Source organism: Ochotona princeps, chromosome 29, assembly GCF_030435755.1.
Source record: "Ochotona princeps isolate mOchPri1 chromosome 29, mOchPri1.hap1, whole genome shotgun sequence".
Taxonomy (NCBI): Eukaryota; Metazoa; Chordata; class Mammalia; order Lagomorpha; family Ochotonidae; genus Ochotona; species Ochotona princeps.
The window spans coordinates 15,722,739-15,737,612 of record NC_080860.1 but is presented as its reverse complement, the minus strand read 5'-3'; the positions used below and the strand labels follow the sequence as shown (position 1 = coordinate 15,737,612).

Here is a 14,874-nt window from a genome sequence, read left to right as displayed (position 1 = left end):
TAGCTGCACCCTTCCTCCTCAATGCCCTGCCCTGCGGTGCCCAGTTTGTGATCTGGCTCTCCCTTGATGGGCCCTAGTGCGAATGCCACCTTCGCATAAAGCTCTCCCGTTTAGCTTATAGAGTCACTGGCTTATAGTGTCTGATGACTCTTCTCTTCCCATGTGGCATTCACAATGGAATTTTGCTTTAAATAAAAAAAATCGTAGTCTTCTCTTAATTGAATTTCTTAAAAAAAAATTAGCCTGGTGATTAAAAAAAAAATTAGCCTGGTGATTAAATCCTCGTCTTGTACCCCAGATGCTCTACTTCTGATCCAGCTCCCTGCTGTTGGCCCGGGAACGCAGTGGAGGATGGGCCAGATTTTTGGGAGATACGTGGCTGACCAGATGGAACTCCTGGATCCTGGCTTCAGATTCGCTCAGCTCCAGCTGTTGTGGCCATTTGTGGAGTGAACAAGCAGATGGAAGATCTGTGTCTCTCCTTCTCTTTGTAAATCCGTCTTTTGAATAAAAATAATCTTTTTTTAAAAAGATTTATGTATTTTATTACAAAGTCAGATATACAGAGAGGAGGAGAGACAGAGAGGAAGATCTTCCCTCCGATGTTTCATTCCCCAAGTGAGCTGCAACGGCCGGTGCGTGCCGATCTGAAGCCAGGAACCAGGAACCTCCTCCAGGTCTCCCACGCGGGTGCAGGGTCCCAAAGCCTTGGGCTGTCCTCGACTGCTTTCCCAGGCCACAAGCAGGGAGCTGGATGGGAAGTGGAGCTGCCGGGATTAGAACCGGTGCCCATATGGGATCCTGGGGCTTTCAAGGTGACTTTAGCCGCTAGGCCATGCCGCCGGACCCAAATAAAAATAATCTTTTAAAAAATACAAACATATCTCTTAAAAAAAAAGTGACCCCATGTGATGGCTCAGTTGGCTAATCTCCCCCTGTGCAAGAGCTGGGATCCCATATTGATGCCATCCCATACAGATGCTGGTTCATGTACTGGCTGCTCCATCTTCCATCCAGCTCCCTGCTTACAGCCTGGTAAAGCAGTAAGAAGATGGCCCAAAACCTTGGGACCCTGCACCCATGTGGGAGACCTGGAAGAAGCTCTAGGCTCCAGATCAGCTCAGCTCTGGCCATTGTGGCCACATGGGTAGTGAACCGGTGGAAGATCTCTCCTCCATAAATCTGCCTTTCCAATAAAAATAAATGTCTAAAAAAAAAAAAAAAAAAAAGACTGACCAAGATCTCTCCCCTACTGGTTTGCTCACCAGTGGCCCGCAACCACTGGAGCTGGGAGCCCCATAGGCTGGGATCTCCAGGGATTCGAACCATCATCTGCTGCCTCCCCCGGGGGTGGAGAACTGGCTTGGGAGGCAGGCATTTCACGTGATGGCTTAATCGTTGTGCCAGACCTGTCTGCCTTGAAAAGATGCTTTGTTCACAATAAAGACCATTTAGTGTTTCAAAGCGGAATCATCAGGACAAAATTCACAGTCAGGACTGTGGTGGGGCAGTTGCCTGGGGAGTCTTGGGAACCCATTCAAAATGAGAAAACCTCATGGAGTTCTCTTTGGGAAGGGGTGGGGGGAAAGTTCCTCGTAAAGCCAGTTTTTCCTGCGAAATGCAGCATTCCCACAGGGCTGCGCCGACCCAGCCTAGCCTCTGGCTTGCTTCAGCCCAGCGCTGGCCTCGAGGTGAGGAAAACCCTGTGTGCCTCTCAAGGCAGGGAGGGCAGCTCGGTTTTCCCGCCTTGCAGCACCAGAGAAGGCCTCGCACAGCCCGCGTCAGGACCTGGACACCCAGTCGGCAGCTTCGGCCGTGGGGCGGGGGGGGGAACTCGTCTCAACGCTCGGCCAAGATCACGCTGCAGGCACGCAGGGGTTAACGCCCGGAGGCCCCGCCCCCGACGCGCACAAGCCCCGCCCGCCCGTGATCCCACCCCTACTCCACCGTGCGTCCACCGGAAGTGCCCGCACGCGGGCAGCTCACTTCCGCCCGGCCGGTGACAGCCGCGGGGCTCCGGGGCAGCTGGCGGCGGGGACGCTCGGGGCCGGCGGGACGCTTAGGAGGACAGGAGGAGGAGGAGGAGGGGGAGGCCGCGGACATTTTGCTGCCGAGGCGAGCCGAGCCGTGGCTCCCGGAGCCGTTTCGAACTTGCGGGTGAGAAAGTAAAGGGAGCCCCACCCCCCCGTACACACACACACGCCGTACACACTCCGCGAGGTCGCAGAGGAGAAAAGTGGGGTGAAAGGAGTCGGGGAGGGGGTGGCTTGGTGGGGTCGGAGGTCACGGAGAGGACGCGGCGGCAATGGCGCGCGAGCCGCACGTCCCGGCGGGGCGTCAGGAGGAATGGGGTTCATTCATTCCGCGCCCCGGAGGTTGGGGGGACACCCCGGTTCCGCCGGCCTCTCTGAGAGAGATTCCCAGACTTAGCCCCCCGAGTACCCTCTTCGGGTCCTGGTTCGCGTCTCCCCCTCACGGGTATCCTGAGGCCACCGCCGTCGTCCATAACGAGGTTCAGCAAGGGGGAAAAGATAAATAAATAATAATAAGAAAAAAGATAGGGTGGCTGCCCCGGTAGGCTGGGGCGCTCGGTGCCTCGGGGGAACGATGGGGGGACCCCTGAAATCAAGCTAAGACGTACTGAGGAAATAGGACCGATGCTGTGCGCGAGGGGCTGTGCAAAGCGCCACGTTTGAATTTCTGGCCGCGGGAGCTAGGTTTGTTAACTCCCATTTTGATCCACCCAGACGCTGAACGGAGAGGTGCAATTTCCCAGGCGAGGCCAGTTGGGGAGGAGAATGCCGGACGTAGGGAGGGGATAGTGACAGTTTTGAGGAGGCGCTTGCTGTGCGCGTCTGGATGAATGTCAAGCCGTGGCCTTATTGCTTCGCCGTCTTTATGCACCAAGGGTATTGGATTCACTTTTTGTTTTTTGGCGCACGAAGCAGGACTGTGGGCTCTTGCTAAGGGATTGCTCATTTAGGGCCACAGGTGAAGGTGTTGGGGTTTTTTTGTTTTTGTTTTTGTTTTTGTTTTTCTGGCTTGGGACTGGGATGATGCAAAATGGAGAGCAAGTATTCAGAGGCTTCTCAATTTGAAGTGCTTGAGCTGCATTCCTTAGGGAATGAAGACAGGGGACTCATCCCAGGGAGGGGGTGTGGGACAGTTACCCAAAGGGCAGGTCCTTAGTCTCTGTTAGCAGGTGCAAGACCTGCCCTCCCTGCGCCCATGCTCTGGCTCGGGAGGTGACATGGCTGCCAGTCCCCAAGGGCCAGGCTCTCACTATCCCCTCTGCAGACCCAGACTTGCTCCATGACTGCCTCAGTGGGCCAGACCACAGCAGCATGGGAAGGTCTGCTGCCTTCCTCCCGCAGCCCCGACTTCTGGGGGTGCTGGAAGCCCCCATGAACCTGGGGGATTCTCACTTGCATCTGAAGAGAGCTCTCAGTACCTTTTTCTTTTTTTTTTTTTAAACACTGTGATCTGTTCTAGTTCCATTGGAGTCACAGACACTTGATATTGTCACCTTATCCTCCTCTTTTCCAAGGGAGGATTCGGGATAAAGTGACTTGTCACGGAGGTTGGGAACCTGAGAATGTACCGGGAGCATTCCCCTGCCCTGAGTTGATGTCCCAGCTCTCGGAATCACACCGCTCACCATTGATCACGTAGGGATTGGGGAGTGTGGGGGTGGGGGCCCAGGCTTTGCCCTGAGGGGCGTGAAGGCAGGCTGGTGTGGCCTGGGCGATTTATGTACCAAAAGTATTTCCTCAACCCCTGCTTCATGTGCATGTTAGGGGGTGGGAAATAGGGCCAGTGCATGAAGAAATTGGTGCAGAGCCTATGGGTCCCTTGGCCTTGGCCGGTTCGTCCCCTGCTGGAGACCTGTGTCTGAAGAAGGCTGGCAGCCCCAGCTGGGGCGTCCCTTCCGCCTGCAGACAGACACCTCAGTGTCCTCCCCACTTCTACTACTCTGTTTCACTTCCTAAAAGTGTTTCCAAACCAGTTCAGTCTGTCGGTCCTGCTGGCCCTGGCCCTGGACTTTGGTCTCTCCCGTCGTCCTCTGGAGCCCGTGCCTGTCTTAATTGCTCACTCCTCAGAACCCTTCCCCAAGCCCCACAGGCCCACAGGGAGCCAGTGTGTTTTGCGCTTGAGTCTGTTTCCCTAAGTTGAGCTGTTATCTCCTTGAAGAATTTGCTTTTTTTCCGGATGGGCCTAAGATAGGTCACGGGTATTATAGCCTAGAAATGATTTTCCTGTTTTTAATCTCTTTGCACAGAGAGAAACAAATACCTCTCCAGAAACAAAAATTAGAAAATATCTCCCAAGTAGTGGGAAGCCTTAAAAAAAAAATTCCTTTCTGCCGACTCCATCAGTGGCTCCTCATTGTCCTCACACTAAAACTCAGATTTCCTTGCACGGTGTTCAGGGCCTTTTGGACTCTGACCCTGCCTTCCTCATCCCCCCACCAAATCCCAAGATTCTACCACCTCGAAGTTCCAGACCAGCTCAGCCCAGCCATGGGCAACTTCTGTGAGCCTTAACTCTGGACACTTGTCCACCTTCACTTGGTGCAAGACAATCTGACAACAAGGGAGGGAGTTAGGCTGCAGTAGGCCAGCATGCACACAGCCTGGCCACTGCTTCCTGTCCTCCTTGGCTGGACTGGAGATGCTTTCTATCTGAGCGTCACCCTCACTTTGCAGTCTAGAGCAAGATGCCCCTGCAGAAATCACAATGGGTTGTGATCGTCTGTTTGCTCGACCATGTTCCAAGGACGACAGCTCTAATCCTTGGCAAGGATGTTAACCATCCGTGTCTCCAGCATCTAGTGAGGTGTGTGGCTCCTAATGTGCACGTGATCTCCTGTCCACCCACAGCGTGCCATGGGGAGAGTGAGAAATCTGACTCCTGGTGGTGGAATTAACTATTCTGAAATTACTCTTTGCTGCCCTAACCACAGGTGTTTCGGGTCTCCAGGGACCTGGGGGTTTGAACACCATGTAGTAGTAGTAGTAGTAGTGGCCAGCATTTATCAACTCCGCCTGGCGCCTGGGCGCTGCTGAAGGCTGTGTACATGCTGGCCTACTGTAGCCTGACTCCCTCCCTGGTTGTTAGATTGTCTTCTATAGTTGGAGCTGGGGGTGGGAGGCTCGGCTGTGGTTGTAGACCGCTAACCATGGGGCTCCTGGTGTCTTCAGCCATGGAACTGGCCTCTGACCTCCACGAGGAGGATCCTCTAAAGTCGGGTGGCCTCTGACCTCCACGAGGAGGATCCCCTAAAGTCGGGTGGTCTCTTGTGATTAAGGTAAGAGTGTGGCTGTTTTAACAGCGACAGACTCGGGACCCATTAGTGTCTGCCCCTGTCAGACGTCTTTGAAGTGATATCATCTAAGCTGAGATTGAAAGGATAAATTGGTGTCACCAGGCTGGACAAGGAGCAGATAATCCTGGCAGAAGGATCAGCAAGTGCAGAGGTGCAGGGGAGAGGCTGGCCTTTGGAGAAATGCAGAAGCCTGCAGGGGACGGCCAGGGGCCTGGCTGTGCTCCCGTCACAGCCTGCGTCAGCCCCCTCCTGCCCCCTCCCTCGCCCCAGCACTCTGAGCCGAAGCCTGCAGCCCCAGGTGCTGGTGGCTCGGCCTCACAGAGGAAGGTGGCCTGGGCGTTTCTCTCACTTTAGTCATTGCCACCTGACTTCTACCCTGTCCCCTTCCTTCTGCATCTTACACTTTGTTGTCTGTAAAATAGGCTCTTTCAGCCTCAGCATAGTCGAGTTAACTGGACAACCAATACACGTGTTATCTCTGAACCTGGGTAACCCGGAGAGTGAAACATCGGGAAGCTTCCATGTAGCTGACTTGCCAAAATGTGCAACTTTCCCAAGGCAAGTTGAGCACTCATCTTTAAAATCTGTTGGATACCTTATTGATACCAGGCAAATAGGTAGGATGGTGTTGTGAATGAAATCGGTAAAATCCTTGCCGTGGTGAAATTTGCATTTCAGAGGGAGGTTAAACCACTGCTTGTGATGTCATGATCCCCCCTCAGGGCTGCTTCTGATGTTGGTGTGCGCGGGAAGCCAGCAGAAGTTGGCCTGAGCACTGGGGCCCCAGGCACGCAGGTGGGAGACCCAAGTGAAGTTCCTGGCTCCTGGCTCCTGGCTCCTGGCTCCTGGCTTTGGACTGGCTCAGGCTTTGCTGCAGTGGCTATTTGGGGAGTGGACTAGCAGGTGAAAGATGTCTCTCTTTGTACTTCCCCTCATCTCCCTCTCTCTGTCACTCTACCTTTCAAATACGAAAATGAGTAGGTGATCAAAGAAAGTTTCAAGGAGAAGCTGACATTTGAGTCTAGACTTAAAGGAGGTGAGGGCCTGAGCCGTTGGAGAAAACCTTCCTGGCCCTGCTGGTGCACGTGGGAAGACAGCTGAACGTGGCCCATGTGCTTGGGCCCCTGCCATCCACATGAGAAACCCAGGTGGAGTTCAGTCTCCTGGCGTTGGCCTGGCCCGGACCTGCTGTGGTGGCCATTTGGTAATCTCTCTCTCTCTCTGTATGTCTCTCCTTATCTGTCATTCTGCCTTTCAGATTACTTTTTTTTTTTAAGATTTATGTATTTTTATTGGAAAGGCAGATTTACAGAAAGGAGAGAAAGAAAAATCTTCCATCCATTGGTTCACACCCCAAGTGGCTGCAATGGCCAGAGCTGAGTCAATCTGAAGCCAGGAGCCAGGAGCTTCTTCCAGGTCTCCCACACAGGTGCAGGATCCCAAGGCTTTGAGCTGACCTCCGCTGCTTTCCCAGGCCACAAGCAGAGAGCTGGAAGTGGAGCAGCTGGGACACAAACCAGCACCCATACGGAATCCTGGCAAGGCAAAGATTTAGCCGCCGAGCTGTGTGCCAGGCCCCCGATTGCTCTTTAAAGAGAAGTGATGATGTGCGGGTGCATGTGTGCATCTCATAGGGCCTGGAAGCTGTGAGGATGGCAGGGGAGGGGCAGCAGCTTTGGCTTTTACTAGGAGTGAGACGAGACCTGTTGTAGGGTGTGGAGCAGAGGATGGCTGCTGTCTGCCTTCAGCTCCGGTCGGAGCATCCTGGCTGCTGCCTAGTGGGTTTTAGGGCGACACACGTGAAGGCAGCTAGGGTAGCAGTCTTCAGTGGGAGGAGATGGTGGCCCGGAGCCAGGTGATAGTGACAGCTGGTGAGAAGCTGCTTCATGGGTTCTTGGTTCATTTTGAAGGCAGACAGGCTTTGTGTGATGCACCGCATGCAGTATGTGAGAGTATGGTCAAGGTGATCCTGAGGTTTTTAACCTAAGGACCCGTTCCAGGTGGCATTGGCATAACTAGGTGATGAACATTGCGGATGTTAGGGAACCACACAGGAGGTTCAGATTTATCCTGTTCAGTTTGAACTGTCCGCTATGCGTGCAGACATGCCGGTGGGGAACCCACTCAGGGTGCGGGCTGTATAAGCTGGAGTTGAGGGGAGAAGGTGGGCCTGGGGTCTGATAGGCTGCGTGGTCGGAGCCTAAAGCTCTGGCACAGGCAGAGATCCCCGCAGAGGCTGCATAGTGTAGCTGGAGTGGGGAAGAGGGACGAGGGACTGCACACTGGGCGCTCGGTGTTGAAGGAGAGGAAGTGGAGCAAGCAAAGGCAAGGAAGTCGAGAAGGCATGGAAGTGGGACAGCATAGGAAACAGAGTGTGGCTTCTTGGAATCGCAGGGAAGACAGTGTTTCAGGGAGTCCCCGGCAGGGTCAAGGGCTTGTCCTTTGAAGTGATGGCAGATCTTGCACACCCTGGCATCCAAGGCCGTCCGAATCCCACCCTTCCTTCCCTTACCCCATCTGTTCCTTTCCTTTCCAAATCCTCGTCTCGAGCCAACCAGGGCGCCCCCAGACTTCTGCCCACACATGTCTGGCCGTTCGTTGTGCCACTCCTCTGTCTGTATTGGATAAATATATATATTGATTTATGTGAGAACCAGATAGACAAGAGATTGTTCCAGTTTGCTGGGTCATTCCTCAGATGCCTACAGTGGCCAGGATTTGGTTGGGCCAGAGTTGGGAGCCAGGAACTCAACCCAGGTCCCCTATGTGAGTGACAAGGACTCGACCATCCCATTCCTCATCTGCCCTCCCTCCCCGCTGGGCTCTGCATTAGCAGAAGCCTCAGATTGGGAGCTGACACTCCAATAACTGAAACCCCAGATGCCCGCCCCTCCCTCCTCATTTTGGGATACCATGAGCCTGAAATGATAGGGCCTTGTTAAGCACAGAGCCTGCTCCCCCGCTGCTGCTGGCCTAGTTGTTCTGTGTCCTGCCTATGTTTTACTGGTCGTCTTCTGGATCGTCTCTGTATCACCCTGCCCCCACTTAAAAATTTTTAAAAAGATGTACTCATTTCTGTTGGAAAGGCAGATTTACAGAGAAGGATAGAGAAAAGGAGCTTCCATCTGCTGATTCACTTCCCAAATGACTGAAATGGTCGGAACTGAGCTGATCTGAAGCCAGGACCGTCTTCCTTGTCTCCCACATGCATTCTGGGTCCCAAGGCCTTGGGCCATCCCCTACTGCTTTCCCAGGCCACAAGCAAGGAGCTGGATGGGAAGCGGGGCTGCTGGGATTAGAACCAGCACCCATATGGGATCACAGTGCAAGGTGAGGACTTTAGCCACTAGGCTACTGCACTGGGCCCAGCCCCCACCTTTCTAAATCTGATCTTTTCAAGATCAGCCAAGCCTCTCTTCAGCTAAGAGGACTTCTCCTGATGCTCCCCAGAGCTCAGAACCCTCCTCCTCTGAGCACTGGGGCAGTGACCTGGAGGACATCACTGCTCTGCTGTTGGGTTGCAAGCCTGGACCCGGCCTCTGAGTGTGTACGAGCCATGAGAGAGGACTGCCCCTCCCTTGGTGACCGGTGTCTGCCTCCTCTTGGGGCACAATCCCAGGCCCAGGGTAGGCAGTGCTGCCCGTGTCTGTGTGTGCTCCGAGGGTGGCGATAAGACCTGGTGGGCCTCCATGGAGGATTCCCATGGTGTAGGTGGGCAAGCTGAGATGGTACGGGCCCTTGCTCTGTACTCATCAGCCTCAAACACGGTTCAGAAGACCTTAGGAACTTTTCTCCTTTTTTGAGTCCAGAGGCGCTTTCCTTTGAACACATCTTTCCTCTCCTTGCTGTCTGTAGGTCAGTTAAGCACTGACTGTAGAATGAGTTTCTAGAGGCTTAGTGCTGACATAAGAACATTTGCACGTGGCCTTTGCCTGCCTTTGGCTCCTTTTTGTTCTGAGAGTTTTAATTGCTGGGGGAGGGGGGCTCAAGAGGTTGGTTTTCATTAATCAGTTTTCACCCACATCCTGGTAGGCCCTAGTTTGGCAGGTACATCCAGACGGGCATCCTCTAGACACATTACAAAACTTGACATACCTGTCGTCCAGGTTGCATGGGCTGGTCCCCAAATAACCTGTAGTTCAACATTCGGGGGACGCTGCAGGGCTGTGTGGCAACACAGTTGACATACTCTTTTGCCTGGAGCATGTGTGTGTGTGCCAGGGCTTCACTGTTTCGGATCCCCTCACTGAGCGCACTGGGTCATGTGAACTCACTTCAGGGCAGTGATGGAAGGTGCTAGCATTGCCAGTTCCCAAACAAATGCCTTGAACTGTCTGGGCTGCACTTTCCTCATGTGTAAGCTTTTGAGATTCAAAGCTTCACAGATTATTGTGAAAGAGCAACTTGAGAGAGTTGTACAGAACTCCCGCTCCGGGTTGGCTCACAGAGCAAATCCATTGGTTGTTAGTGTCACCACTTACATTTTGTTCTGAAAGAAAAAATTTAAGATTAATTGATTTATTTGAAAGGCAGAGTTAGAGACTTTCCATGTGCTGAATCATTCTCAGATGCCTACAATAGCCAGGACTGGGCCAGGCTGAAGCCAGGAGTTTCATTCAGGTCTCCCACATGGATGCAGGGACCCAAGTACTTGAGCCATCTTTCACTACTCTCCCAGGTGCAGTAGGAGAGATTAAATCAGTAGTGAAGCAGCTGGGATCTGAACCAGTGCCAGTATGGAAAGCTGGCACAGCAGGCAGTGGCTTAAGGCACTATGCCACAGTGCTGGCCCCTTGCTCTGAGTTTTAGGTGAGATTACTTAGCTCAGGGACTACGTTGTCAGGGGAAGACAAAGGCCTGGTTGCCCTGTTGCTGGCCCGCCTTTATCTCCTGGCCTCACCTGTTCCCTTGACTGTAAGGTAAACCGGGACCTTTCACTGTTTAAAAGGAGTCCAGCAGTGGAGGAGTGCAGAGTACAGCCCTCTTCCCAAACTCTAGGCTTCTTGGGGCAGGTGCTCCATTCCAGGCATTGCAGAGAGCGTGGGCTTTCTTGGGAAGTGGGTCAGCCTCTGTCTGCCCTTGAGACAGAACTGAAGGAACACCATACAGACTGATCGAAATGTGGCCTTCCTGTTCCGAGTGAAGAGGAGACAGTGACATTGGCTCAGTCCCCTTCATTCTCTGCCTAGCTTGGTCCTAACCATGCCTCGGAGTAGCTCTTCCCCAGGGAGAGATGTCATGGTTGAAGCCACTAACACTGACCTTCAGAGACCAGTTTTCCTTACCCAGGTAGTTTTTTGAAACACACAGTTTTTATTTACTAAACATGCAGTGATACCCACAAGCAGCATCCATCGGCTGGTCCACTCCCTGAGTGGCTGCAAGAGCAAGGGGTCAGGGCCTCCATCCTGGTTTCCCACCTGGCTGGCAGGGCCTGAGTGTCTGAGCCATCCTCCGCTCTTCACAAGGAGCAGGTTTGGAGGCAGAGTGACCAAAATGCCCACTCCAATATGGACTGCCATTGTCGGAGTGAACACCTCAGGCTGCCGTGCCCCAGTGCTAGCCTCCGCCCAGGTGTCCTTGGGTCAGGGCAACCTGGGTCACACTGGTCAAGTGTCCTTCCCCAACAGCTGCTTCTGTGGTGGATGTCACAGCACCGATCGTCCCCCTCAGGGACTCACCACGGGCTGGAGGTGTGCAGGGTGTTGGTGCTGGCACAGCCGGCTTCGAGCTTCCCATCCAGCTGCCGAGCTTGACTGCTCTGACAGGCACCTTGGGCCTGATGCTAAGAGGCCCTTCCACCGGCCTTCTGGGAAATTCTGATGCCTCTGTGTGGCTTGTTCCTGCTTTCTTTCCTCGTGAGGTTAGCTGGCCCTGCCTGTGTTTGTCCTCTCTTGGCCCCTTGGCAGCGTCCTATGTTGTGCTGCCAGAGCGATCATGCTTCACTCTCTCTGATACTCAGCAGCGCCCCCATTAGCAGGGAGAAGGGTCCTTCCTGAAGAAGAGACATGTGGCATGTGATTTGGGGGCAGGGCGGGTTGAGTGGCCTTGAGCATGCTGATTTTCAGGCTTTGTTCCTTAGACCATAGGTTGTCTGGAGGACCCTTGGCAAGGAGAGTGAGAAATGGAAGGAGCTGGATTCCATGTCCCTTTTTGTTTGTTTGTTTGTTTTTTGTTCAAGATTTATTATTTATTTATTTTAAAAGAGGAAGAGACAGATCTTCCATCCACTGCTTTGTTCCACAAATCTCCCCTCCCTCTACCTAGCAGCCAGGGCAAGACAAGACACCAAGGCCAAAAGCTGGAATGGGAATTCCATCCTGTTCTCCTGCATGGGTGGCAGGGGCCCAAGGATGCCTCCCACGATGTTTTTTTTTTTTTTAATATCTGATTTATTATTTTATTTTTACTTGAAAGGCCAATTTATGGAAAGGAAAGACAGAGAAAGATCTTCCATCCACTAGTTCACTTTTTAAAAAACATTTTTGCAAGATTTTATTTTTATTGGAAAGGCAGATCTTACAGAGGGAAGGAGAAACAGAAAGATCTTCATCTACTGATTCACTCCCCAAGTGGCAGCAATAGCCGAAGCTGAGCCGATCTGAAGCCAGGAGCCAGGGGACTCTTCCACGTCTTCCACGCGGGTGCAGGGTCCCAGGCCTTGGGCCGTCCACTGCTTTCCCATGCCACAGGTAGGGAGCTGAATGGAAAGTACGGCTGCTGGGATCAGAACCAGTGCCCATATGGGATCTCGGCACGTTCAAGGCAAGGAGTTTAGCTGCTAGGCCACCGCACTGGGCCCAATGGCCCAGATTCTTGATTCTTGGGCCCCTGGGCCTACATGAAGATCCAGCCTGATGGCTTTGGACCAGCTCAGCTCTGGCCATTGTAGCCTTTTAAGGAGTGAACCAGAGGGTACAAGAGCTCTTCCTCTGTCTCTCTTTCTCTCTGTAAATATGTCTTTCAAATAAAAATAAATGAATATTTTTTTAAAAGGTAATTTTGTTTTTAGAAAGTCCTGTGTTTATTTATGTGAGAGGTAGTCACAGAGAGAAAGAGGGAGCGCTAGGAGTTTGATCTTGCATCCGATACTGACGCCTCAAACAACTGCGGTGACACTAGGTCGCTGACACTGGGAGCCTGAAACGCCATCTTGGTCTCTCCTGGGGAGGCAGGGGCCAGCCACTGGGGATATTCCCTGCTGCCCCAGGTGCAGCAGCAAGGGCTGGATCAGAAGTGGAGTAGCCCAGACTTGAACCAGCACTCCTGCGGAATGCCAGTGTTGCTGGTGGCAGCTTACCCGACACTGCGCCACCCCTGTGATTCTATTTTAAAGTGACGTTCATGTTTTCATCATTGATGCCAAGTGAAGTGCTCATCTCCTGAGCAGCAGGTGTGCCGTGTCTGTGCCTCAGGATGAGACCCATGCCATTGGTGGCAGTGGCATTTATTCTTGTCAGCGTGTATCCATTCTCATGCCATCCCCTACCAGAAAAAAGTAGATGAGACACACAGAGAGACAAGCGGGGAACTCCCTGTTTAAAGGGGGAAATTGAGTGTCAGAGACGAAGTCGACAGTGACCTCGGAACTCCCCGTTAGAAAGTGACTGTTGGCCCCAGCTTGGTAGCCTAGCAGCTAAAGTCCTCGCCTTACAACTGCCAGGATCCCACATGGGTGCTGGTTCTCATCCTGGCTGCCTCACTTCTTATCCAGCTACCTGCTTTTGGCCTGGAAAAGCAGTTGAGGACGGTCCAAAGCCTTGGAACCCTGGACCCACGTGGGAGACCAGAAGAAGCTCCTGGCTTCGCATCAGCTCATCTCTGGCCATTGCAGCCATTTAGGGAGTGAACCAGCAGATGGAAGACCTTTCTCTGTCTCTTTCTTTCCATAAATCTGATCTGATTTTCCAATAAAAACAAATAAATCTTTTGGAAGTGACTGTTCCTAGCAATATTGAGACTTCAGAGAAAAATTAAAATTATCTAGTACTTATTTTCTTAAAGTTTTACAGAATTAAATTTATATTATAAGCTTAAAAATATTCTTCATTTCTTATTCATAAAATTGTTAGGTATATGAAGACAAAAATTTTAAGCATTGTTCAATACTTTTTTCCCCTTTTAAGCCTAGCCCTAGCTTCTGAGGCTAAAATACAATGCTTGGAGAGGACTATTTGTTTTCTTTCTTTCTTTTTTTTAGGTTTATTTTATTTGAAAGGCTGATTTTTGCAGAGATAAGGAGACACACACACACACATACACACAGATCCTAGATCCTCCATCCACTGGTTCGCTCCCCAAATGGTCCCACCAGCTAGAGCTGAGCCAATCCAAAGCCAGGATCCAAGAGCTTCTTCCAGGTCTCCCACATGGACATAGGGGCCCAAGACCCTGAGTCATTTTTGGTTGTTTTCCCAGGACATAAAACAGGAAACTGGATCCAAAATGGAGCAGCTGGGACACGAACCAGTGCCCATATGTGATGCCGGTACTGGCAAGCTATGGATTAGTTTGCTGATGCGCCAAGATGAAACTGTTTCTATGAGCTCCACCTCTTTTTTTCACCCGAGACCCCAAGACTATATTGTGCTTTGTCTCTGGCGTATGATCCTCCCCAGGGGTTCTTTACAGTTCTAGAATACATAAAAGAAAATTACAGATTTTTAGGCAGTATTTCCTGTTAAATCTAAAAAGGAAATGAACAGAAACTAGTTCTTGGATGTGGCATCAAGGAAATAGCCTTACATTTGTGGGTGTGGAAAATCGGCTTGGAGTGGAGAAAGTGACTCCTCCTAGGCAAAACCAGTTGTTCCAGCTGTGCCCCTGCTAATTTAGACCTTGGCCCTGTAAAAAGTTGAACTGAGGGAGATCCCAGACTAGAAGGCTGCCTCCTTACCAAGTGACTCATCCCAGTGGCACCACACTTCAATGGGTGGTGTGTGTTTTTTTTTTTTTTTTTAAATGTTTCCTGCCGGACCTGGCGCTGTGGCCTAATGCCTAGAGTCCTCTCCTTGAATGCTCCAGGATCCCATATAGGCGCCAATTCTAAGCCCGAAAGCCCCACATCCCATCCAGCTTCCTGCTTGTGGCCTGGGAAAGCAGTCCAGGATGGGCCAAAGATTTGGGACCCTGCACCTGCGTGGAAGACCTGAAAGAGGAAGTTCCAGGCTCCTGCCTCCGGATCGGCACAGCACTGGCCGTTGTGGTCACTTGGGGAGTGAATCATCGGACGGAAGATCTTCCTCTCTGTCTCTCCTCCTCTCTGTATATCTGACTTTGTAATAAAAATATATAAATTTTTAAAAATAAATAAGTAAGTAAGTAAATAAATAAATGCTTCCTGCTGCATTGGAAACTTGTTTCTGTTTTCTTGGGCTCGTGCACTGATCAGCTCTCAGTAGCTGTTCCCTCCATGGTGGAGGGTGCCAGGGAGAGCATGTCTGGGCTCCTCCAGGACTGAATCCGAACGGCAGGGTCTTTTTTTTGGCTCTCCTGGAGACTGAGAAAATCTCTTCTACTTTCTTCCAGAGATCTGGTACTATGGGTGT

The 14,874-nt window shown here is 51.9% G+C and overlaps 1 protein-coding gene across 2 annotated transcripts in view; it reads left to right on the top strand.

Annotated features, from left to right (window-relative positions):
• The first annotated feature begins 1,990 nt into the window (after nt 1-1,990).
• AP1B1 (adaptor related protein complex 1 subunit beta 1) overlaps nt 1,991-14,874 on the top strand; it is a 47,639-nt gene continuing 34,755 nt past the window's right edge. Inside the window, exon 1 of one of the 2 annotated variants that reach the window (XM_058656486.1) lies at nt 1,991-2,157. The gene's annotated coding sequence lies outside the window, so the exon portion shown is untranslated. The remainder of the gene's footprint in view (nt 2,158-14,874) is intronic. The other variant, XM_058656487.1, reaches the window with a different exon arrangement.